The 26,569-nt window shown below is 34.7% G+C and overlaps 1 protein-coding gene and 1 long non-coding RNA gene across 15 annotated transcripts in view; one reads left to right on the forward strand and one right to left on the reverse strand.

The window, feature by feature from the left end:
* The window catches only part of ZBTB20 (zinc finger and BTB domain containing 20), a 774,657-nt gene that overhangs the window by 703,745 nt on the left and 44,343 nt on the right, over positions 1 to 26,569 (reverse strand). For 2 of the 14 annotated variants that reach the window (XM_040484990.1, XM_040484991.1), the window contains exon 1: positions 26,313 to 26,502. The exons of the other annotated variants lie outside the window; for them this stretch is intronic. The gene's annotated coding sequence lies outside the window, so the exon portion shown is untranslated. Of the gene's footprint in view, positions 1 to 26,312; positions 26,503 to 26,569 lie in introns of those variants that run through there. 14 annotated transcript variants of the gene reach the window in all.
* LOC121036472 (uncharacterized) overlaps positions 5,990 to 26,569 on the forward strand; it is a 30,529-nt gene continuing 9,949 nt past the window's right edge. Inside the window, exons 1-2 of the long non-coding RNA XR_005793361.1 lie at positions 5,990 to 6,157; positions 22,971 to 23,181. This is a non-coding gene — a long non-coding RNA (uncharacterized LOC121036472). The remainder of the gene's footprint in view (positions 6,158 to 22,970; positions 23,182 to 26,569) is intronic.

The following is a 26,569-nucleotide window of genomic DNA, read 5'->3' on the forward strand; positions in this document are numbered from 1 at the left end:
ATGGAATACTACGTGGCAATGAGAAAAAATGAAATATGGCCTTTTGTAGCAACGTGGATGGAACTGGAGAGTGTGATGCTAAGTGAAATAAGCCATACAGAGAAAGACAGATACCATATGGTTTCACTCTTATGTGGATCCTGAGAAACTTAACAGGAACCCATGGGGGAGGGGAAGGGAAAAAAAAAAAAAAAGAGGTTAGAGTGGGAGAGAGCCAAAGCATAAGAGAATGTTGAGAACAGAGAACAAACTAAGGGTTGATGGGGGGTGGGAGGGAGGAGAGGGTGGGTGATGGGTATTGAGGAGGGCACCTTTTGGGATGAGCACTGGGTGTTGTATGGAAACCAATTTGACTATAAATTTCATATAAAAATAAAAAACTGAGAACAAACTGAGGGTTGATGGGGGGTGGGAGGGAGGGGAGGGTGGGTGATGGGTATTGAGGGGGCACCTTTTGGGATAAGCACTGGGTGTTGTATGGAAACCAATTTGACAATAAACTTCATATATTGGGGAAAAAAAAAAAAAAGATGTTTCCTCCACTTACTCTCCAGAGCTAAGGAGTCTTGCATGCAATAATCAAAATTAAAGCAGAAGTGATGGAAATATATGTGCACAGCTGTAAAATACCCTAATCTTTAAATTAATCTTTGGTCCCCAGTGCATTAAATCACCAAGGTTCATAAGAAAATTTAAGTTGTTTTCATTTCTTTAATTCACTCCAGTCTTGTAGTAAAAACTGATATGATAAACTTTCAATAATCGAACAACATATTAACCATACTTTAATAATGACATTATTATGTTACATTACATTATGTCATATCACATTACATTATTAATGGATATCAGTAATTGAGTGCCTTCTATGTGCTGGGCAAAATATTAGGTGTTTTACTACATATGATCTTGTTTACCCTCCACCACTCTGGGGGTTTGGTTTTCTTATCTGTGCTCTACAGATGAGTAAAATGGCTCAGAATAACTTGTCCATAGTTTCACAGACACCAAGCACTGTTCTAGAAGCAGGGCTCAAACCCACCTTAGGCAACCATAAACAATTAGAGAATTTTGCAAAGTGAGGGTTTGCAAAATTAACATACAAAAATCCATAGCCTTTCTATACAGAAACAAAAAGCCAGTTAGAAAATATTATGGGAGAGGACTCTGTTTAGGATAGCAAGTTTGTAAAAAAATATATATAATAAGCAGTTGAATAAACAAATGAATAGAACACCAAGGAGCAAACTTAGTAACAAATGTTTAAAACCTTTATAAGAAGAAAAGGTGCAAAACTTTTGAAAGACACAAGTTATTGAACAAATGGAAAGAAGAAGCAGGTTCTTGAATAAGGGAACTCAAACTCATAAAGATATTAATTGTCCCTATGTTAATCCATGAATTTATCATAATTTCAATAAAAATACCATCAAGTTTTTCCCCCCTCAAGGCCTGCTTCTTGATTATAAAGTTCATTTGGAGTTACAAGAAAGCAAGACAGTCAGGAAAACCCTGAAAAAGAAACATGCTGGTGGGGGTGGGGAGGGAGGCTAACACTTCAGATATTAAAGCATATTCTAAAACCTCTATAATTAAAATAATGTGATAATGGCATATGAATAGACAGACCAATGGCATAAAGTAGAAAATCTAAAAACATGTATGACTGCATAGGAAAATTTACAATAGGAAACCATGTAACTACTGGAAGAAAACATGGATGAATTCCTTTACAAACTGCAAGTGGGAAAAATTTGTCCTAATTATGCCTCAATGACATAAGTCCCAACAAATTCAACTAAATATTATTAATGGCAAATGCCTCTCTTGGTCAGATAATCATCATTTTTATGGATTGTATGGAAAGCAAAATCCAACACACCCCTGGGAATCACGGAAATTGCACAATCGTTCAGTAAAATAAACTAATACCTTCTCTTTCTTCATCATCATTTTTAAACCCCAACAAAAAGATTGTATTAATATAACCAAAACCTGGGAGAAAGAAGCTAAACCACATCTGTTGGATTTAGTTGGAAATAAAGTACACTACGTCATATCCCAATTCATTCAAGACTTTCTGGATTTTAGCACTATACTTACTTTTATTTTTTTAATGTTTATTTACTTTTGAGAGAGAGAGAGACAGAGCAAGAGTGGGGAGGGGCAGAGAGAAAGGGAGACACAGAATCCAAAGCAGGCTCCAGGCTCCGAGCTCTCAGCACAGAGCCCTACAGGAAGCTTAAACTCACCAACTGTGAGATCATGACCTGAGCCCAAGTCAGGCGTTTAACTGACTGAGCCATCCAGGCGCCCCCATATTACTTTTAAAAGGGAATGCCATCCTTGAATATCTTAATCCACTGTTTATATCAGCAAATGTATAAGTAATTTCTATGTGCTACAGGGTAAGGGTGCTTAATAGATATTTAGATTTATCCTATAATTAAAAAATAATAATAATGCAAATGTATGCTAAAGCTCTGTAAACAGTATCTTTAAAAAATTTGTTGTGGAGAAGGACCCCTGGTGTCCAGCTGGATTCAAGCCAGTCTATAGTGTGGCTGTTGACTGCATAGCATTTGAGTCCATGATGAGACAGCATCTTTGTTTACTCTGAGATATTTTACTTCACATCAAAGATGTCAAACCTCTAAAATTTGTAAAGATGACGTGTAGGAAGAAATACCTTGGTTGTTTTACATTTTTCCCAATAAACATTTCAAGAAGCATAACATAGATTCTTTGGACACCAAATACGCCATGACTGACTGCTGGGAATGTATCTCAGACACAACAGTTACAGTGTCTGATTGGAATCTCCAGAACATATAGATAACACCTACATTTATTAAAATGACTTCTATCTCCACAAGTAGCTTCTGAAAAAGGCTTTTTAAAAACAACATAAAAAACAGTGTGTTGGCAAAAGACATGATCACAGCCTTGCTGTACACTAACATTGCCTTGCAAATGAAAACGTGCACCATTCCTTATGATCAGGGTTTCACCCATTTATTTGGTTAATCATTCAAATGGCTAAACAGACCTCTAATTTGAAAATAAAAACCAATTGATGCAATCACAAACAAGTTCTAAAATTGCGGTTTATAAAAATTGAAATCTTGTTCTAAGCCAAAACACACACACAGTTACCTTTTCCTAATCAGAGCATTCATTTCTCCTCATTATGATCTCACAAGCACATTAAAATCTTATTAACATTAATTACTTCTGAGCGCCTATGCATGAGCAGTGACAGTCGTGAGCGTGCGCGTGTCTGGATCATATCTACATTTATATACCTTGCTGCACTTTGCTTATAAAACATGTGAAAATATTTCTGCTAACACCAATTAGCTAATTTCACACACACACAGATAGTAAACTGCTGTCTCACTGCACAGCCTATCAGAGACCCATAAACATATGGACAAACGGACAAGAAAGAAAACAGAAACACCTCTTGAATGTGAGAAATAAAACGCCTTATTGTTGAGCCTTAATTCCTGAGGTACAAACAAGTTGAAAGAACAAAATAGCAAAAAATAAAAAACCATTAAAAATTTAAAAACCAAGCATTTTATTTCCTACCCAGATGGATTCAATGATAAAAATGATAGACACAAAGAAAAACTGGCAAGCAAAAAGCAGCTGACACAGGAGAGATGGAAAGAGACAGATAAACAAAGAGACGGAAGTGAAAGTGTCCTTCTTTACATGTGTACACATCCACACGTGTGCGCGCCCACACACACACATCTGCTCCACATAATTATACTCATACTACAATTTGAACAAAAACAATATAAACTTTACACTGACCATAAGGTAAGAATAATAGCACACCACACCTCAAAATCAAACAGGTCTATTTCCATAAGCAAATAAAATTCCTGCTCAATCCAAATGATCTATGAATTCTACTTATACCAAGAATGTTATACATAGGAGCCATTTGTCCCTACAACAGAAACTCAGAGTAAGTGCAGTAAAGGAGGCAATGATAGCCACAGAACTACATAGAATCCTTATCTCTTTTCTTCACACTCTCCTTCTCTCAGCATGCAACTATTTTACCCTTCACACATACACTCTACCAAATTGTCCTTCTTTCTGTCCTTTAGAAGGAATTTCGTAGGAATTTTCATAAAGAATTAACTATTGATCATTACAGCCACATTTTCTTGCCGATCCACATGTCCATCTTCTTTCATAGCCTACAATTTATACTAATCCAAAGACCTATGAAATACACTGTATCTATATCCATACATCCTATCCTGAGTCTTTCTGCCATCTTTAATTTCTTGTTTACTATTGACCACTATACCAACACTGTATCATTTTCCCAAAGAAAATTTTTAAAAATTCCTATGAAAAACCCCGGCATCGGCAAAAAAAAAAAAAAAAAAAAAAAAAGGTCATGCTTAGTTCCATAATGACTTTTTTTCTGGTGAGAAAAACACTTAACTTCATTCGGTCACAATACTATGTTTGTAGGAAAAGAGAAATAATATAACTTAATCTTAAAAGTATTTTAACAATTGACTATAGTCATTAAATGATTTTAGAATGTTTCACTAAGAATGAAATAGAGAGAGAATATGACATATTCAACCATCCAGCACAATTAATGCTCAAGTTGATTTAAGTGGGTATAACTCATTCTAAAATTCCAATGTTCTACCTATTGTCTAGCAGCCTCACTGGTATATTATGGGGGCCAGTGACTTAGAGCAATACAAGTGTGCACTCTACAGGTATGCTATGTAACAGAGGTCTAAGTGCATATAAGGAAGGAAATGGTGGAGAGTAGATTTTTGAAACTTTACGAAATCATATTTAAAATATATGACATTGGTATCAATATAAAATTTAAATGATAGCCAAGAATACTGAAGTTTATTTTAATTTAATGTTTTATTTAATTTATTTTAATTTAATATTATTCAACATGCTCATAACTCAAAACAAGATGTGGTGGACATTCTCTGGGAAACTCAAAACATGCCAATATAAACATCATTAGCAAATGAAGTGTTAAAAATTTTTTTTAATAAACTAGAAGATAATAAAATAAGGCCAAATACAATAAAATGGTATTACAGATGAGCAAGAGTTATTTCAAGTAATTACCAACTTATCATAACAATTTAAAATAAAGTGAAATTATCATTCCTATGAAGTTTACATAGACATTATATAAGTCAGTAGCAATTGTTAGAGTACTATATATGACTTGCAAATATTCTGATTTACCAGATTTAGCAAACAGAATCAAGTGTGGCCTTTACAAGAAAGTCTACAGAACTGACAAAACAAAAATTTGAAACTAAAAAACTAGTGGTTGCCTATCACAACACAAGAGAACTCTATGCTTTAAAAATATATTCATTTTTAATTAGTAACACCTAAATATTTGTTTACAGGTCATTAAGAGTTTAACAGATTCTGGAAACCAAAAATTAAAGTATTAGCAACCACTGCCAAAGGAAGATTAATTTTATTTTATTTTTAAATCTGTAAATTTACAGATCAGTAGAAAAATATGAGATATATAAAAAAAATTACATTGACATTTTCAGGAATATATTGCATTAAGATAGACCCCCAGTGATCAGAAAAGTATGGAAAAAGAGTAGGCACCAAAGAAATAATTTGGGGTAGACATCAAAAAAAAAAAAAAAAAAAAAAACCTCACAATAGTACAATATTAGTCTGCATGTTGCAGATAGCTTTACAGTGATCCACTGACAAATGACCATGACAGAACTAGCAAAAAGTGTAAAAAAATAGGTTGAGACTTAGAACCCACCTTCCCTCTCATAAATACCACATCACAAACTGCAGAGATTAGGTGGCTAAATTTCAGCGTCAAAGGTATACTTGGCATTTAAACCAGATCTAAGAATTATGGTCTTTGTTTTCTAGTAAAAGCTAATAAGCTGAGGTTTACTTAACTCTTTCCTGGTTTTTCTGTTTTTGTTTTTGTTTTTTGAGCTTCTCAAGGATTACTGAAAATGAAGAGTACATATAAAAAAGACAGTTCATCATTTCCAAAAAAGATATTCATCCAGATTGCCCTCCAATCCGTGAAATCTGAGATGCCTAAGGAGTCTTCTTTGTGAAAGCCTTACAAATATATCCAAAGATGGTGAGTCCCATATGGCTCTGATAAATGAAACCCGTTATTGTGAATTTCAAGCTCTTCTTTAAAACAAAACACTACTGGGTGAATTTGGTGCTCATGAAATAAAGCACTAATTGCGTGGCCTAACAACACTCTGAATCCTCTCCCTAGCAGACATTTTAAGTTGTGCCAAATTGGTTTTGGGATGTGAACAAATATCCTGGAGCCAGACTCTCACATGCACGCACTACTCCCTGGAAGTAAGTTGGACACTCTTGGAAACTGCATTAACTCTTTCAGGCCACCAGGGAACCTAAAAAAAAAAAGTGCCTCTTTTAAGAGGAAGACAAGTCACTCGGTCTAAAGTTAAACCCAAGTAAATGATGAAATAGCAAAAACTGATTTGGGGCCATTTCAACATAAAGTATCCATTGATATTAGATAGCCCCAATAGATGCTTATTCAAATGTATCCAGAAAATCTTATTCCTCTTTTCCTATGTGTGCATAATTTCCAAGACATTAATAAGACTTGTGTGCATTCAGGAGAGGAGAATTCATTTTAAGCTTAATATGCCACATTTGCCTCAGGCATAGTGATAAGAAACTTTTGTTTCTTTGGTAACCACTTTCACCTTATTAGAACAGAAAACTTCTTGACTTTGTGTCTCACCACATGAAATATAATTTCCACACTATAATTTTTTCTATGGTGTTTCCATCTTGGTTCAGAAAGATGACTACAAATCTGGAACTGCATATTTAAATGGAAATTAATCTAATCCCATCTCCCTCTCACTTGAATTTAGGAATTAATAAAAAACAATTTTTATAATTAAAAGTACCTACATGTAAAAAAAATTTATAACTACCAGATTCTTCTTTCTTTCCTTTTTCTTTTTTCTTTGTTTTTCTAGTCCTAATTTCTTCAAAAGCAAAGTAATTCTTAGTTAGAAGTTATTATATTTTTAAGGAATTTTAACCGAGCATTTTATTTACAGTATGCCACAAGCAGCACATCCCCTTGTAACTCACTGATAAATATCCTGAGTTATATTTGTCCTAAAGATTACCCAAACTCCACTAACTATAATTTTACACTTTTAGGTCACTGTCATTCTGTGGCTACCATTCTCTCCTTTCATCTTAAAGGTTTAGTAAAGACATAGATAGAAGAAAAATTACTTTTTCTGTGGGTAGAAAATAATTAAATGCCTATGAAGAAGGTTTTTTAACCACTTCTAGTTTAAGCCTTCTACAATATATTTCCTAGAGAACTATATTTTATTTCCTTCCAATTGGTGTGAATTGAAAAATATTACCAGAAGTCTATGTTCCGTTTCTAACAAAGCATTATATTCCAACAATTAGCCTGTGTACGCTACTGCCAATGACTTTATTACGATTAAATCAAACTACAATTCTTAGAAGAGAAACCAAGTCTGCAGATGTGTCAATATAAGAACATACACCTGACTTTCACAGAGGTGGTGGCACTCTGAATAACTCTTAAATATTTTCTAATAAAAATTTAGAGGATCTGTTAGTGCACTGGGGTCTGTTTGTAGCATGTCTGACATCACTGCATTACTTCTATGCTCTGTTGCATATTTGTGTAGTTAGTTGCTGATAACCAAATAAAACTCACATTCTAGTTGAGTTTATTTGGAATTTAGAGCCATACTAATGGCATTAAAAGGTAATCGGTTAATACTCAACAGGCACCTCAACATCAAAAAAACTTTTATCTATGCTTAAAGCCAATATTCATTACATCAGTGAGAAACTGACTCAATACATACCCACCACTTCAACAAAGTAATAATAGGGCCAAGAAGCAATTTTCCCATGAGGTCCAAACAGAGAGGATATTTGGGGTAGTAACAAACCCCTTATGGAAGACTAAAGTTCTGATTCATATTTCTACCATGGTCCCCTTTTTCACCCCAAATTCATATAATGACATCAATTTAGGAGAAAAGGTATCAAAATGTAGCGTACGTTCATTTCAAATTCCTATGACAAACTACAATTAGGACTTATAAAAACAATGGCCTTATCAGGCACCTGGGTGGCTTAGTCGGTAAATGTCTGACTCTTGATCTCAGCTCAAGTCATAACCTCATGGTTCACAAGGTCAAGCCCATGTCAGGCTCTGTGTTTGGGATTCTCTCTCTCCCTCTCTCTCTGTGCCTCGCCTGCCCAGGCTCATTCTCTCTCTCTCTCTCTCTCTCTCTCTCTCTCTCTCTCTCAAAATAAATAAATAGACAAAAAAATAAAACAACCAATGACTTTTCTTTAGTAGTATGCTTGTATTTTTTTATTAAGCTTTTTATTTTAATTCCAGTATAGTTAACATACAGTGTCATACTAGTTTCCGGTGTACACTATAATGATTCAACAATTCTATACATTATTAATTGCTCATCATGATAAGTATACTTGTAAGCTTATATCTCTCTTTATCTTTTGTGTATTTACTGTATGTAAACCTTATGGTAACTCACAAAAGGTAAAGAGAAAGGAATATAAGTATACAACTAGAATCTAACCACAAAGAGAGCAAGGTAAGAAGAAATAGACAGGAAATACAAAAATAGTCAGAGATAATTAACAAAATGGCAATAAGCACATATCTATCAATAATTACTTTAAATGTAAATGGACTAAATTTCCAATCAAAAGACACAGAGTAGCTGAATGGATTAAAAAAACAAAACCCATCTACAGGCTGCCTAGAAGAAATTCACTTTAGATGTAAGGATGCACACAGATTGAAAGTGAAGGGATGAAAAAAGATATTCCTTGCAAATGGAAACTAAAAGAAAGCTGGAGTAGTTATACTCTTATCAGACAAAATAAACCTTAAAACAAAGACTGTAATGAGAGACAAAGAGGGGAATTACATAATGATAAAAGGGTCGATCTACCAAAAAATTATAACATTTGTAAATATTCATGTATCCAACACAGAAACATCTAACTATATAAAGCAAATGTTAACAGACCTAAAGGGAGAAACAGACAACAATACAATAACAGTAGGGCACCTTAATACCCTATTTACATCAATGGATAGATTATCCAGATAGAAAATTAATAATCAAACATTGGCCATTGAAAAAAAGAAATAACAAAGATTAGAGCAGAAATAAATGAAATAGACCCTACAAAGACAATAGAAAGGATCAATGAAATTCTAAGCTAGCTCTCTGCAAAGATAAACAAAGTTCACAAACTTTTAGCTAGACTTAATAAGAAGGAGAAAGAGGATTCAAATAAATAAAATCAGAAATGAAACAGGAGATGTTACAACTGACACCACAGAAACACATAACGAGACTGCTTTAAATAATCATATGCTAACAAACTGCACAACCTATAAGAAATGGATAAATTCCTAAAAACATACAACGTACCAACACTGAAACATGATGAAATTGAAAATCTGAATAGATCCATTACTAGCAAAGAGATAAAATCAGTAATCAAACCCAAGAAAGTCCAAGTCCAAGACTGGAATACTTCACTGGTGAATTCTACAAAACATTCAAAGATGAATTAATTCCAATCCTTCTCGAGCTCTTCCAAAAAACTGAAGAGGAGAGAACTCTTCCAGACTCATTTTACAAGAGTCTGATTTGTAATCTGAATTACCCTGATATCGGGGCGCCTTGGTGGCGCAGTCGGTTAAGCGTCCGACTTCAGCCAGGTCACGATCTCGCAGTCCGTGAGTTCGAGCCCCGCGTCAGGCTCTGGGCTGATGGCTCGGAGCCTGGAGCCTGTTTCCGATTCTGTGTCTCCCTCTCTCTCTGCCCCTCCCCCGTTCATCCTCTGTCTCTCTCTGTCCCAAAAATAAATTAAAAAAAAAAAAAAGAATTACCCTGATACCAAAACCAGACAAGAATGTTACAAGAAAAGAAAATTATAGGCCAATATCCCTGATGAACATAGATGCAAAATTCCTCAACGAAATATTAGCAATCCCAATTCAACAATACATTAAAAGGTTCATACACTGTGGTCAAGGGAGATTTATTCAAGGGATGCAAGGGATCTGCAAATCAGTTAATGTGATATACAACAGTGACAAAAGATAAAAATCATATGATCATCTCAATAGATACAGAAAAGCATTTGACACAATTCAACATTTATTTGATAAAAACTCCCAACAAAGTGGGTATACAGGGAACATATCTCAACATAATAAATGCTGTACAGGACAAGCCCACAGCTAACATCATAAAGCTTTTCCATTGAGATCATAAACAAGACAGGGATGGCTACTCTCACACTTTTATTCAATATAGTATTGGAAGTCCTAGCTAGAGCAATAGGAAATAAAAAGAAATAAAACCATCCAAATTGGAAAGGAAGAAGTAAATTGTCAGTTTTATGTCATTTGCAGATCACATAATATTATATATAGAAAGCCTAAAAGACTCCATCAAAAAAAAAAATCAGAATTTTAACAAATTCAGTAAAGTTGCAGAATACAAAATTAACACACAAAAATCTATTGTGTTTCTATACACTAATAATGAACTATCAAGACGAGAATTTGGGGTGCCTGGGTGGCTCAGTCAATTAAGCATCCAACTTTGGCTCAGTTCATGATCTCATTGTTCATGAGTCCAAGCCTGCATCGGGTTTGCACTGACAGTGCAAAGCCTGCCTGGGATTCTCTCTCCGTCCCTCTCTCTCTGTCCTTCCCCTACTGGTACATGCATGCATTTTCTCTCTCTTTTGCTCTCTCTCAAAATACATAAACTTTAAATTAAAAAAAGAAAACTATAAGACATTAATGAAAGAAACTTAAGAAGACACAAATAAATTGAAAGATATTCCATGCTTATGGATTGGAAGAATTAGTATTGTTAAAATGTCTATGTCATTCAAAGGAATATACAGATTTAATATAATCCTTATCAAAATTCCAATGGTATATTTCACTGAAATAGAACAAATATCCTAAAATTTGAATAGAAACATAAAAGACTTTTAATGCTCAAAGCAATTTTGAGAAAGGGGAACAAAGCTGGAGGCATCATGCTCCCTGACTTCAAACTATATTACAAAGCTATAGTAATTAAAACAGTACTGCATTGGCATAAAAACTGATAAACAGATAGATCAACATGACAGAACAGAAAGTGTCGAAACAAACCTACATATATATGATCAATTAATTTATGACAAAGAATCCAAGAATATATAATGGGGAAAACATTCAATAAATGGTGCTGGGAAAATTGGACAGTCATATACAAAAAGATGAAACTGCACCATTACCTTACACCACACACAAAATTTAACTCAAAATGGAGTAAGGACCCGAATGTAAGACCTGAAACCATAAAACTCCAAGGAGCAAACATAAGCAGTAAACTTCTTGACACTGGCCTTGGTGATGACTTTTGAATGTGACACCAAAAGCAAACAACAAAAGCAAAAATAAGCATGTGGGACCACATCAAATTAAAGAAATTCTGCACAACAAAGAAAACCATTAACAAAATGAAAAGGCAATTTAGTGAATGGGAAAAAATATTTGTAAACCATATCCCTGATAAAGGGTTAATATCCAAAATATGTAAAGAACTCAATAGCAAAAATACAAATAATCCAGTTAAAAAAGCAGAAATTCTGAATAAACATTTTTTCAAGAAGAAATACAGATGGCGAGTAGGTACATGGAAAGATGCTCTACATCATTAATCATCAGGAAAATGGAAATCAAAACCACAATGACATCTCACCTCACACCTGTTAGAATGACTATTATCAAAAACACTAGAAATAACAATTGTTGGCAAAATGTGGAGAAGGAACCTTGGTGCACTGTTCGTGAGAATGTGAACTGGTACATCCATTAAGAAAACCGGTATGGAAGTTCCACAAAGAAATGAAAATAGGACTATAATAATATGATCCAGTAATCCCACTTCTGAGTATTTATTTGAGGGAAATGAAAACACTCATTCAAAAAATATATATGTACCCCCATGTTCATTGCAATGTTATTTACTGTGGGCAAGATATGAACACATCCTAAAGGTCCATCAATGAAAATGAATAAAGATGTAGCATGTATACATAATAGAATATTATTTGGCCATAAAAAAGAATGAAACTGTGCCATTTGAGACAACCTGAATGGACCTGTAGGGCATTAGGCTAAGTGAAATAAGTCAGACAGAGAAAGATAAATACATGATCTGTCTTATATGTGGAATCTAAAAAAATTTTTTTTAATTAAAAAAAAAACCTTCGGCGCCTGGGTGTCGGTTAAGCGCATCTCACTCTTGATTTCAGCTCAGGTCATGATCTCACAGTTCCTGAGTTTGAGCCCTGCATCAGACTCTGTACTTATAGTGCAGAGCCTGCTTGGGATCCTCTCTCTCCCTCTCTCTCTGCCCCTCCTCCACTCATTCTTTCTTTCTCTCTCTCTCTCTCTCTCTCTCTCTCTCCCTCTCAATAAATAAATAAACCTAAATAAAAAAATAAATAATAAAAAAATACTTTACAAAAAAAACAACCCTAAGCTTATAGATAGAACAGATTGGTGGTTGCCACAGGTGGGGGACAGGAGGTGGGAGAAATAGTTAAAATATTTTTGCTTTTTTATTGTTGTTGTCTAACTAAATTGAATAAGAATTTTTAAAAACCTAAGGAAATTTGAATAAACTATGGATAATCGTTAATAATAATGTATCAACATCAGTTCATTAATTTTAACAAGTGGGCTGTATTAATGTAAAATGTTACTAATAGGTGAATCCATGGTGGGGAGGAAGACTAATATGTGGACTCTGTACTATCTGCTCAATTTTTTTTTTTTTTTTTGTAAATCTAAAAACAAACAAACAAAAAAAAAACCAATGGCATGTCTTTTATTAGGTACCCACCCCATTTTTTTCATATTTGGAAGTCTGCCAATGAGCTCAGAACTAATTTATTCAAAGCCATTTGTTTTCTGCTCCATGTTCATTACCTGTGTACACCAATAAAATAGAGGCAAAAAGCTTAACATGATACACACCGCCCTTCTAGGTCAGCTAGTTCTCAATAGTTTTAGTAGTCAAAATATACTTGTTCAAATAGCTTCTAACCCGGAAATTATAACCAGAATGATTTTTTAGATGTTAAAAGATAGCAGCAAAAAAAAAAAAAAAAAAAAAGGAGGAAAGTAAAAGGGGGTAGGAATATTAGAAGGGCATCTTGATCTATAGGGAAAATGGACTGACTAATCATCTTATTGAAGCAATGAGTAACCTAGTTCCCAGGACCAACTCAAATACTGGAAACTACTGTGTAACTTTAGCCAACTTATTTAACCTCTATTGGCGTCTGTTTCCTAATCTGTAAAACAGGGGTAAACTGCAGACACCAACTGCTTTCTTTATCCCTACAACTGGCTAGGATCTTTTAAAATTTATTCCCTGAGCCAAAACCTCACCCACATGCCATCCGTTATTTTCCCTCCTTTTTCCTGTCTCCTTTGCCTCTGCAGAGAAATAAAATTAGCAGTCAAAATTAAACAAGCCCAGTGGGCAAGACAGCCTTTGGTTTAAGGAAAGGGATGGAGTAAGTTGTGTTAAATTGCTTATTTGGCCCCAAAAGGTTCATTGTTGGGATATTACCTCCCACAACTAGCTCCACTGGAATTTTTCTCAGGAAAATGGAGAACTGTTTTAAGATAGACATGCCCTTTAAGTTGGTCTCAAATCAAAATAAATTTAGGATATTCAAAAACACCCTACAGGATTTTCCCTGTGGAGTCTAAATAAATCACTAACCAAATTTTCCAATTTATGCTCTACTGCTAAATGGGACTTTCTAAAAAATCATGTTTTAATTTTTACATATGAAAAGGGAGTATAGGTAAACTTCTTCACTATGTATTTTCACCCTCCTTTCTTCATGGTAGCATTCATTTTCTTCATAGAATTTAAAAGAATGCCATTTGGGAAAAGACTTAAAGAAGAAAGTTGAAATACAACCCAAGTTTCCAATATACTAGAAAGTCAGCTAAAGACAGCACTATATACCTTGGTTAGTGTATCTTTTAAAATATAATTATAGAGTCATTAACAATACCTCCCAAATGTATGCATATTAAACTGTAAAATCATGATTAGTTTTACACTTAAAAAATGCATTTCAGAGCTCCTTTAAATTAATAACTCTACTGTATTTAAAATGTTATTAAATCTATAAAAATGTACATAAAATATCTAGCAATTCATATACTTAGTAAATGAGAAATTGTATTAGTTTGTACACTGCACTGTGTACAATAGGCTGTCATTGTATATGAGTTTTTTTTTTTTTTTAAACAAGAACATCAAAAAATGTTCAGGAATAAGTTTTTAGATATTAGGAAGCCCTGTGGCATTCACACTATTAATACACGCATTGGATTTTATTTATTTATCATAAAGGTTTTTGTTTTGTTTTGTTTTGTTTTTTAGAAAGAGACAGAGCGCGAGCAGGGGAGGGGCACAGAGAGAGGGAGACACAGAATCTGAAGCAGGTTCCAGGCTCTGAGCTGTCAGCACAGAGCCCGAAGCGGTGCTTGAACCCACAAACCGTGAGATCATGACCTGAGCTGAAGTCGGATGCTTAACTGACTGGGCCACCTAGATGCCTCTATTTGCATTGGATTTTAAATACAAATACATTATTTTAAGACCAACAACAATGGCTATGTTATGTTATGAAATTATTGTTTCATGGCATGTCATTCAAATAATCTCTTCCATCAAAGAGTTTAAACTCTCAAAAATAAAAATATTAACAAAAGATTATTCACTTCAATGGATATTCCCTAAAATATTATGCATTATTAACATCAAACTTTACAATACTTAAAAAAAAATACTGGACTGATTAAGTGTGGCAAAATGGTTTGTTCCCCACAAAGGAAATGAATTTAAGTCCCAAAAAGTTTAATTAGCATTTAGTGGTTTGAACTTACCAAATAGAGGAAACGGCCTGACTCTGAAGGTTAACTGTAGAGTCAGAAATTATATATACTGGTGGTTAAAAGCACCGACTGCTATCAAATTTAGATTGAAACAGTTCAATCTCAGTTCTGCACTTACTAGATCTGAAATCTTTGGTAAGTCACTTAAACATCCCAAATCAGGCTTTTCTTCTCTGTAAACTGGGTTAAGAAACTCCTCATAGCAAAGGCATGGGAATTAAAGGAGATTCCACAGACAATGTTCTTTAACAGTTCAATAATTGTGATTATTATTGCTACTTAGACCCCTTCTGATCATTCAGAAAACTTAAATTCTACCTCCGGCTAAAAGTTACTTCTCAGTGGCAGAATAAGAAAAAAATATGTATCAATTTAGTTTACATGGGATAAGTAGTAGTTATTATACCATAGCAGTAATACACTTTCTGGCCCTCAAAGCTAGACATTATCATTTAACATAATAGGATCCTGGTAAAGATTTATTGATTAGGGAAAAATACAATATGATATAGTAGAAAGAGTATAGGCTCTGAATCTGGCTTTGATGCTTAACAGCCGTGTCAAACTGGCTATCAATGAGCTTCATTATTTTTTGTTGCTTTTGTCTGTCACAGAGACAGAAAACCAGGGTATACAACAAAGTCATTGGTAAGACTAAATTAAGCAATGTCTATGAAAAGTCCTCAGTAATTTCTCTTTGCCTTAATTCTGAGGTTATAGGGCAAGAATGGTAACTGTTTTTCAAGGCCGAACTTTTCTTACTCAGCTGTATCAACTTTGTCCTTCTATGTAAAATGTGATTAGATTTCATTAGGGAATATTGTGAATTATGAGAATGAATTCAGGTGCAATGGTAAATAATATACTCTAAAGACAATACACCCTAAAAACAAGAGCAGTGATTCCCAAACCTTGCAATATTATTAGAATCTATGAGATAGTTTTTTGTAAAATATTGATGCCCAAATCCATATCTAAAGACTCTGATTTAGGATATCTGGGAGTAGAACCTAGAAATGTGTTCATTTAGAAAGCCCCCAGCTGATTATGATGTGCAATAGCCAAAAAAGTAGCGTTTCTAACCCATGTGAACCAGATAGAACCCAGGATGCCTGAGTTCCATCCCAGAACTTTTAGAGATGGAGCTCAGAAATATGAATTGTCGCAAACACCCTAGGTGATTTTAAAGTACACTAAAGTTAAAGAACCACTAGAGTAGAGTCCAATACTACACTATCAAAAAGGTATATACAATTCTTCGTATTTGGTTATTTTAAATTTTTTACCTTCTATTTTAATAAATTTATCACTGTTAAAAATGAACTTATGAATGATAGGTAAAAACTTTATCCAAAAAAAAACACTAATTTTAGACTCAAAGGCATTATCACTGTCATTATCACAGGTTTTTAAACCAAAACATAGGAAATAGGGTAAACATAACATCCATCTCCAGAGCCTAAAACCAAGAAACACTACAACTAAGAAAGAGATGGCATCAGTTTCAGTGTTTTTAGAATCTATGTTTTTTTGCTTTGACTTAGGTTTCTATTATCTATCCCTTCTCTAATTAGAACAGTAATAATGATAAATATTATTAATATTGGTATAGGGCTTTACTATTTATGAAGAAATTCCATATACATTAACCATTTTAATCCTTACAATCCTACCTTGTGAGGTAGGAAGGAAGGGTAACATCTACTACTACCTTTCCACAAATAAGCAAAACAGCTTAAGCAACTTGCCCAAAGTCATATAGTTTGCTGATGTTTATGGTAACACATGGATTGAAATCCCAGATGTAAGTTCCATGCAAACATTCTGAAATTTAAATTTTAGCACTCATTTTTAAGTGTTACTTAAAAATCTTCAAAATAGCATGAAAGAGTCTCTGAATTGCAAATAGTCTATGGTCTCATACCAAAGCATGAGTTGATCTTACTATTTAAAGTTACTGTAATTTATTTATTCTACAGTTGAAGGATAGAAGGAAAGTGGAGCTCAAGTAACCAAAACAAACAAACAAACAAACAAACAAACAAATTAAACAAAAAATTGGAATCCCCATAAGTTATAATTTCCCTGCCCACTTGCAGTTCAACCCTCTATGGAAAAAAAAACAAAAAAACAAACAAACAAAAAAAAACCTTCCATGCCTCAGTTTCCTCTTCTAAAACATGGTATATTAAATAATACTTTCAAAGGATAGCAACTTAATTTTCAACTCTACGGTACTTCAAAAAGCGTTAAACAAAATGTACAACTAGAGTAATACTACCAAATAACCAATCCCTACAAAAACCCTGAGTCAAAAGTACCTTAAGAGCAACTAGTCCAGCCTGCTCATTTTATGCACGGGGAACAGACCTAGAAAGGTCAAATACCTTACCCAAGATATCAGCAAATTTGTTATAAAGCTAAAACTAGAAATTAAGTATCTCTACCCCAAAGTCAACTACAATATATTACCTGTAAATAGGCAATGCAATCTCTTCTTATCAAAAAAGTCATTTTAATGTGAGAGAAAGTCAGTCTTTTTTTTTTTTTTTAATTTTTTTTTTCAACGTTTTATTTTATTTTTGGGACAGAGAGAGACAGAGCATGAACGGGGGAGGGGCAGAGAGAGAGGGAGACACAGAATCGGAAACAGGCTCCAGGCTCTGAGCCATCAGCCCAGAGCCCGACGCGGGGCTCGAACTCACGGATCGCGAGATCGTGACCTGGCTGAAGTCGGACGCTTAACCGACTGCGCCACCCAGGCGCCCCAGAAAGTCAGTCTTTAAAGGGAAATTTGGAAAGGAGGTGGAATCAGAGGTGTTTTTTCCAAAGAGAAAAGGCCCTAAAATTATTTAAAACCAAAAAAAAAAATGAAAACAAAAATAACAAATAAGAAGTTATAAACCATCTGAACGTAACCATTCATTCAGATCTCAAACATCTGAGTACCTCTGGGCTGAAAACCACAGAAAATTCTGGAGGCAGAAGGATGAATAAGACACACACTCTATCCTTGTGAAGCTCATGGTTTAGTTGAAAGATATGCTTACAAACAATACAAAACAATGCAAAAAAGTATTACAAACAATATAATGTGAGAGTGGTATTAGCAGAGAATATAAAAGTTGCTCTGAGAATGTGCAGAAAGGAGTCCCTCACTGTCTAGAACGATTGGGCTAAGGCTTTCCAAGTGGTAAGAATTAGGTGAGTATCTTGGACAATCCCTGCCCTCTTCATCCCCAATTCTAAATTGAACATTTGTGCCTATTATATCTAAAATGTTTTTAATACAAAGTGGGATGAGGGAAGGGGTAAAGTGCACACATAATTTCTCCTTGGGTAGCTAGAATTGCCAAACACACTAAAGCATGTATTTTTGTGCAGCTACTGCAAAATCAGAGCTTAAAACAATCTGCCAAATTTTTGCAAATGTCCTGTTCTTTCCTTTTCACTGGCTCATGCATCAGGGACACAAGGTGGCACTGTCGTGCTGACATTCATTTCAGGGCCCTTTCTAAATGGACAATTTGGAAAGAGGCAAAAGGCCCTACTGTGATAACTAAAACCAGAGTGGTAATACTGGCCTTCTGCTATGTCTACCAGCATTAATGGTGGCTGAGGAAAGAGTAAATCATTTTGTATTTCATGAACATCACATGATGCCTGTATATAAAAGAGAACATATTCTCTGATGGTTCCTACAAAATGTCATGTTGTGTGTTCATAGAAATGTCCAAAGGAATACAGTGCCCCTCTGCCAGTGGAAAGCCGTAAGTGAACTGTTTACCATGGGCAAGGCCGTGGACATGGACCGCCTCTCCATCTAGTGGCCAGTGGGAAAGAATGGAACCATAGTGTTCGCTTGGTTAAAAGTAGGCCTTTTATCAAACCAACCATAGGCAATTATGTCACTTTGTCTGACAAATGACAATTTGGGGTTTATTGCATTCATTGAATCATTAAACAGACCTAATAATACACTGAATTGACATCCACTTAAGCTAAAGACAACAGCAACCAATAATAATAATAATAATAATAATAATAATAATAATAATAAAGTATGTGGGCTCTCTCAGAGCAACTAAAATCCCTTTATTCTTCCATCATTACCAACTTAAACTTCTCTCCAGATGTTTATGATTTATAGTTAGAAAATGTAAGCAATATTGTATAGCTATTTAAAATAAAATTATACATTCTTTAAGATAAAAGAAAATCTGCAAAGGAGCTTTCCCCTTCATTTTATAGGCAAGGAATCTGAGGAATAGGGAGGTTATGATTTATTCAAAGTCATTATAGTCAGGACTAGAAACCAAGCCTCCAGATTTAACCACTTTAAATCCTTTTTGGCATTAATTAATGCCTCCTGTTCTGCAGAGTAGTGCTTTTTTTTTTTTTTTTAACCACGCCATAGTGTTTCTCCCAACATGCTAGGAAAATAGTTTCTAAAACTTTTATTCACATATTTTGATGCTAGGTTGATAGGACTGAAGCTATTGTATATAAGTCCTTACACATCATCATATGCATGGGTATATTCTGAGGCTATTATAATAACATGCTTTTAAAAAAAACTAACCAATTAGTCACATTCATTCAACATTTAGAAAGCAAAGTGGGCAGGGAACAGAGTAGAATGTGCTAGTCAAACTCACTATACAGAAATGGTTTCAGAAAGCCATTTTGTAAAAAGAAACCTAAATCCATTCAGACTGACAGGAAGTTTAGAGTTGTTTTTTTGTTTTATTTTATATAAAAAGTATTTGATTTCATTTTAAGAGAGGAAACACACACACAAACTTACAGTGTCGATCACTTCAACCATTTTAATTAAACTCATGATGCAGTTTTGCTACATGCCTTGGGAATGCTTTATTGGGAAGGTTTCATATCAAAACAAATGAAATCTGTCCACCAACTATGAAAATCTGGTCACAACTCCAAACCTAACACTTAAAATAAGACAAAAGTTATGAAGAAATCCTGGCAAGTGAATATAGAAGTATGAGATGTTCTGGCTTCCTCTTCTATGATCTTTTGGTGGCAACTTTGGAATCTTAGAGCGGAGGAGGAATTTAGCAGATCTACAGTAGATAGGTGTAGGAAGAAGGTAGTGCTGTTGTTGGATAGGCTAGATGGCTTTTACGGGGGGGGGGGGGGGGGGAAGTCTTTTTCTTTCGCAATAAACATAGAAGCTTCAAAAGCACCCACCCCTCCACTCGCAGCTTTACTTGTATTCTTATCCCCATTTGCTTCCTAATCATCTCTATTCTTCTCCCCTCTTGAGATGAGGTGAGGCAATAAAACCACTGTTGATGTGAGGAATTCAAAAAAGTTAAGAACTATTCCAATTCTTTTTACCCAACTTACAGTGCAGGTGGTAGGTGCATAAGACCAAGAAGATGCAAACATTAGTAAATATGTGCAGACCCATAGTACATTTAATGTGCCAAAGAAATTGTGTAATGTTCAGTATTTAAAAACAGAAAAACCCAACACATGAAGCCACTCTTGCAACTCTATTTGCCTTGTTCCCATTTAAACGTAAAAGAGAGGATAACATTTACACTGCTTAAATGTCTTGGTACCTAAAGAAGGTGTTTTTGTTTGTTTACAATAGTAGCCTTACAGTTTTCATATAAATACATACATCAACCAGATAAATTACATAGCCTAGAACATTCATAGTTTTCTGCTAGCAAGTTTTTTACTAGGTTTTAATTTTGTACCTGAACAAACTGACAACTTTACTTTAATTTTCTCTCAGTTGCATTTCATTTACTGGAAAGAAGCTCAAACTATAAAAGGAATTTGCCAACAACAAATCACAATTTGATTACAACAGTAATTCAGAGAACATTTCTGAAAGAAAGGTAAAAATAGCAAATACCCAGGTTCATTTAGTAAAAAACCCAAGGCTTCTAACCATTAGATAGAATTAAAATTTAATTAATTTAAAGTCAAACATGGATTTTTAAAAGTTTAGATTAAGAATTTTCAAAAAAAAATACCATTATGTATGAGATTAATAATTATTGCCATTTTTAGTTTCAATTTATTGAACATTGGTTTAATTTCCAAAACCCTAAATCCCATTTAGTAGTTTCATATGTATTGAATGCAAATCTTTACATTAGTTTTTTAATATTGAAAGTTTTCAAATACTTAACATTATAACATATGTACATTAAATTCACGATACCTTGAGACCCACAGGTATTCAGTATCAAAATACTTCTAATATCAAGGAGGTAAACATATTATGCTATAATGACCACCCTTTCAATCAGTTTCAAAGGCTAACTATTCAGAAATTAATAATATCCCCAGTTTCCATCTAGTAACGAGATAGGTCAATGAATTCAGCCATTGCTCCTTGTCTCAATATTCCTACTTGGAAATCAGTAGCTGACTTTCTCCGAGTTAAAGCAGTTATAAAAGGGTTGCTTTGGTTAACTGAACTGTAAAACTGCTTGGCTGGAGTTTCACTTGAGTGTCAAAAGACTCCCTAAAGGTAAGTGCCATGCCCTCAAGCTGATTACTGTCAAGTGAACTGCAGAATCACCAAAGGCTAGATCCTGGAGTAGAGGAAAGGTTCTGAAACCAAAGTTAAGCAGAATTTGCACACCACTTAATTATTATCACAGTCGAACAGCTAGAGTGGCAGAAAAGCCCTTTTTTCTTATGGGTCCTTGAATGTTGTCCCCAGCATCTGTTGTAGTGGTTACTACATATACTACAGTAATGATAGATGGCATTATTTCCTCCCACAACCTTAAAAGCTGGCCTATGATAAAATCAGAAGTAAAAGAGCTCAAAGAATATATTTCTGATACATTAAATGTAATTGGTATCAATATTATTTGATGATTAAATGTAAAATGACTATGTTACAGGAAAACATAAATTCAGGCATTCTCTAGAATTTCTTGATACAGATATTGCCCTTGGGTTTTTGGTAAAGAATTAAAAAGATTTTACTAGCGATTTGACATTGGCTGTAATCCCTGAGGATTCTGCGAAATGCCAGAAATTACTTAAGCAATGAAAATGCACAAAACATAAGTCTGTGAGAAAATTACACATTTCAAGTTTTGCCAAATACCTATGCATCCTATACAGAATTTGAAAGTTCGGAACAAAGAATCAAATGGTCAATGATACTCTAGTATCATTATAAATAATACCTAATGATTATACAAGGTAACCAAAATGGCTTATACAATATGAAAAAAAAAAAAAAAACATTTGAAAGAGTTGATTTCTAAGTTAATACTAATGCTTGCATGTATACACTTACTCAACTGCTAGGCGTTTATTGTCCTTGTTGTAGGTGAACTATAAGTGATATTTGATTTCCATAATTTGCTTGTGATAGTTACACAGCCATAAAAACAAAACTATTTAGATTTTCTTTTCAGCGCTATGCAACTTTTCATGCTAATAGGATTCTTACTGGTTAAGGAACTTGAGATGGATATACTATTTTACTTTTTTCATAGAAGTTCGGTATATTCTCCAGTGACAACTGTAGTTTGTTAAAATGTATTTGTAAAGTGGCCTGCAAGGCAAATCAGCTCTAATATCCTTTATCAATTTTATTTTTTTTTTAATTTTTTCAATGTTTTTTATTTATTTTGGGACAGAGAGAGACAGAGCATGAACGGGGGAGGGGCAGAGAGAGAGGGAGACACAGAATCGGAAACCGGCTCCAGGCGTTGAGCCATCAGCCCAGAGCCCGACTTGGGGCTCGAACTCACGGACCGCGAGATTGTGACCTGGCTGAAGTCGGACGCTTAACCGACTGCGCCACCCAGGCGCCCCTATCCTTTATCAATTTTAGACCTAAGGAGGACACCTTTGAGACTGAAGAAGACTGGAACTAGCAGCATTCAAAGAATGTCCACATCAGTCCTTCCTTTGCCAGAAAGGATCACTAATTAGCAATATCAGCAATATCCACACACCTTGCCAGACCCTGGGACAACACATTTGCTCAGAGTCTGAACTTGGTTTCCTATGTGGTAGCATGGCCAGCCCCTACTCAGACTTGGGTAAGTCCATGAACACATCCACTGATCATTTCTGTATTTGTAGAAAGCCAGGACATGTGTAGATAATCACACAATTGGATATTTATGAAGTGCCAGATTTTATGAATACGGGAATTTGTTAATTAGCACAAGGACTAATCATTAAAATTCAAAAATAGATAAATAAACAGGAATGCCATTTATTTGTTCACATTTCAGAGGAAAGTATGCAGCTGTGATCCTTTTGATGAATGTAGACTTCTGGAGAAAAATGTGAAGAAGTAAAGTATCTGCAAGTTTTAAAATCTTAATGAGTAAAATCCAGGAAATTACTATATAGTCTTTATATTAAAAATAATCATAGTAATTCTTTCCTTAAGTTAAAAAAAAAAAAAAGTTAAAGCCAATGTGTGCTTAGCATTTGAATTATACTGTCTTGCTATTCCACTGTTTTTGGTCCTTTCCAAGGAGCCAAAGCTAATTTTTACCACACAGAAGTTAAAAAGCACACACACGTCACTCTGTACCAAATTGTTTTAGCTGTAGGGCATGGCAAAGCATGAAATAACTGCTTTAGAGCACTTCCTCATGTGGGTGTGTTAGATAACTGTCTGCTCCAATATTAAAATGAACCCCACTGTGACCTGACCAAGACATCAGGGCTCTCAATAGTCTTCATGTGCTGATAGGAAGGGGCCACCATAACCAGTAAGGCTACTTAATGACTTTTCCGGCACCCGATAGACCTGCAGTGACACACACCTTTCAGCTTTCCAAAGCCCCATCTAGCAGAGTACACTGGTTTTAAGTTTACTTACGCACATTTTACGATGTTCTGTACTATACAGACTTTGACAGTCCCTCCCCAAAGAGGCCAAGATTATTTTTCATACTAAAAATATTTTATACCTACTGAAGGCCAACAGTTATAATGCAAAGGAAAACATACGCACATTCTAAAAATCAAGCCAACCATAAATATGACTAAATTTTTGCTTTCTTATATTCTTTCTAGAAGGTTAAGATAAATTTTCATCTCCTAAAAGCCTGTCCATTTTTTGTTGGCTTCTCATTAACATAAATATACTTAACATGAAATTTTTAAAATGTCATATCTGCAAAGAATCTGTGATTTCTTTACCCATACCTGTGTGAGAATATATACGTACTTTCACATATATGCACACAGATATCTCCACACATACACATAAATAGAAAAAGAATTGTTGATCAAGAGATACATGAAAGATTTCTTAAAAAAAAAAAAAAAAAGGTAGAATTTCAGATAGTCCTCACAATGTTAATATAGAAAATGACAGGTGCATGAGACATGCACACTTCTGACATGACACTTTTTTGTTTTAAAACAAATTTTTGGGTCAAGAGTTTGAAATGGAGAAAAATCACATTTGAAACAGTATATACTATGTACCATATTAACATGCACTTTCAATAGACTCCCCCAAAAACTTTCCCTTTAAATCTTTGGGGGAAAAAACCTCTGACAGGACCTGAATGTACTTAGTATTTGTTCTGCTCTTGGTCAAAGCTGTCCTTTCCAGTTTAAAAGACACTTTAGGCAATAGAAGCAAATTAAAAGTCTCCAAATAAATTTTTAAAAAGAAAGGGGAAAAAAAGACTTTTAGCAGTAAAAGTTCACCACCCTCTTGGAATAATGGATTTTTAATAAACATTTTGCTAGGTTTGAACCTTGAGAATATGTTTGGGAATCTGCTCTAGCGTCCCAGGTGGCTTAAGAATATTGCTTTATGGACTTCTTTGTGTTGTCAGAGAGGCCTAATGGAATTAAAAAAAAAAAAGTCTGCCACTTCTATTAAATAAATATTTTATTACGAAAAAGGTGATTGTTATCATCAAAGATCTTTATAGATCAGCGTCCATTTTTTATCATTCCTCCTGTATATGCTCAAAAACGTTTTCGTGTCTTACTGACTTAATTTTTATCAAAGGAATGGCAGTTTTACTTTCGGACAAATCCGAATAAAACTCCATTAAGAGTCCATTTCAAATGGACCTATTTAACTACTCTTTTGAATTTCGAAGAACACTCTTCTGGGAAAACTGTTCAACAATGTCAGCTAGTTGTGAAATGCAACTTTTCCCACCATAAAAAAGAAAAAAAAATAAAGGAAAAACAAAGCACCTCAGAACTATGTTTGAAATAACAAATACATTATTTATAGTTCCCGAAATGTTCAATGAATCCTTGCAGTTGTGCATAAGATGGCCTGATACACTTCATAGCTTCCACTTTATAAAAAGATAGCCAGCCCCCACCCTGTCCTCCCCAAGCATAAATACACAGTAACATACTGAAAAGAAACTGACCTAGGATAAAAACTGTTTGTTAAGAAAGTTTGCATTCTTACTAACCACAGTGATATCCCTATAAATGCAAAAGTCCATCTGCAAAATAAAAGTTACAAAACAGAGTACCTTGTTCCTTTCAAAATACACCCCCCAGATGTAACATAGAAGAGTGTATGATGATAAAAATAATTTCTAGATTCTTACCCACCCTCAGTGACTACCCCTCACCTTACAGCCAATGCCATAAAATAAATATGCTGGCAAAAAGTATTCAACCTGCTTCAAGGATTTAAACTGTAAATATGGACTTTAAACTTCAATGTAAAACAAAGAACAAGAGTCTCACTTTAGTAATACCCGCACTGGCACTGCAGCTAAAACTCATTGGCACATAACTAACAAAACCCAGTTAGCAATAAATAAGGACAACATGATATATAGACAGACAGATGGAATTGCATAAACAGACAAGAAAAGCAAAGAGACTAACAAACATACGGAGGGGTCTGTTATAAAGAGTGAAAGATACTGATTTATCTGGTACTGTAGTGAGAAAAATAGGTTTGTTTGTAATTATTTTTAAAGTAATTAAACTGAATCACAGGGGCACACCCTTAAATAAGTAAGAGGAAAATTGGTAGAGGGTAGGCCTCCTATAAATGTTCCAAATTTCAAGCTAGCAACAGCTCTGTCAAACTTAAATCTGGAAATTAAAATTCAAGGGAGAAAGAATAAAAGCATTGGGGGCTAAAGGAGATGATAGTTAGAGGGGGGATTGAGGAAGCAGGCATTTTTTTTTTTATGAAAGTTGTCTGCCCTACCTTCTTCCCCAGCGCTGAGTTTCTCTTCTCATAATCGGTGTCTCCCTGGAAGTACAGTGTGAGTGGTAATGACTGCCTGCCTCCCTAATGAGTCCATTTTCCTGCTCTTGATGTTGTGTATATACACACACTGCAACCTACCTTACAAACCACAGAGACGGGAAGAGAGAGAGAGAGAGCAAGAGAGAGGGAGGGACGGGGGGGGGGGGGAGAGAGGGAGAGAGAGACAGAGACAGAACGAGCGAGAGAGAGAGAGA

This window comes from Herpailurus yagouaroundi, unplaced genomic scaffold (assembly GCF_014898765.1).
Source record: "Herpailurus yagouaroundi ecotype Mexico unplaced genomic scaffold, PumYag 162, whole genome shotgun sequence".
NCBI lineage: Eukaryota > Metazoa > Chordata > Mammalia > Carnivora > Felidae > Herpailurus > Herpailurus yagouaroundi.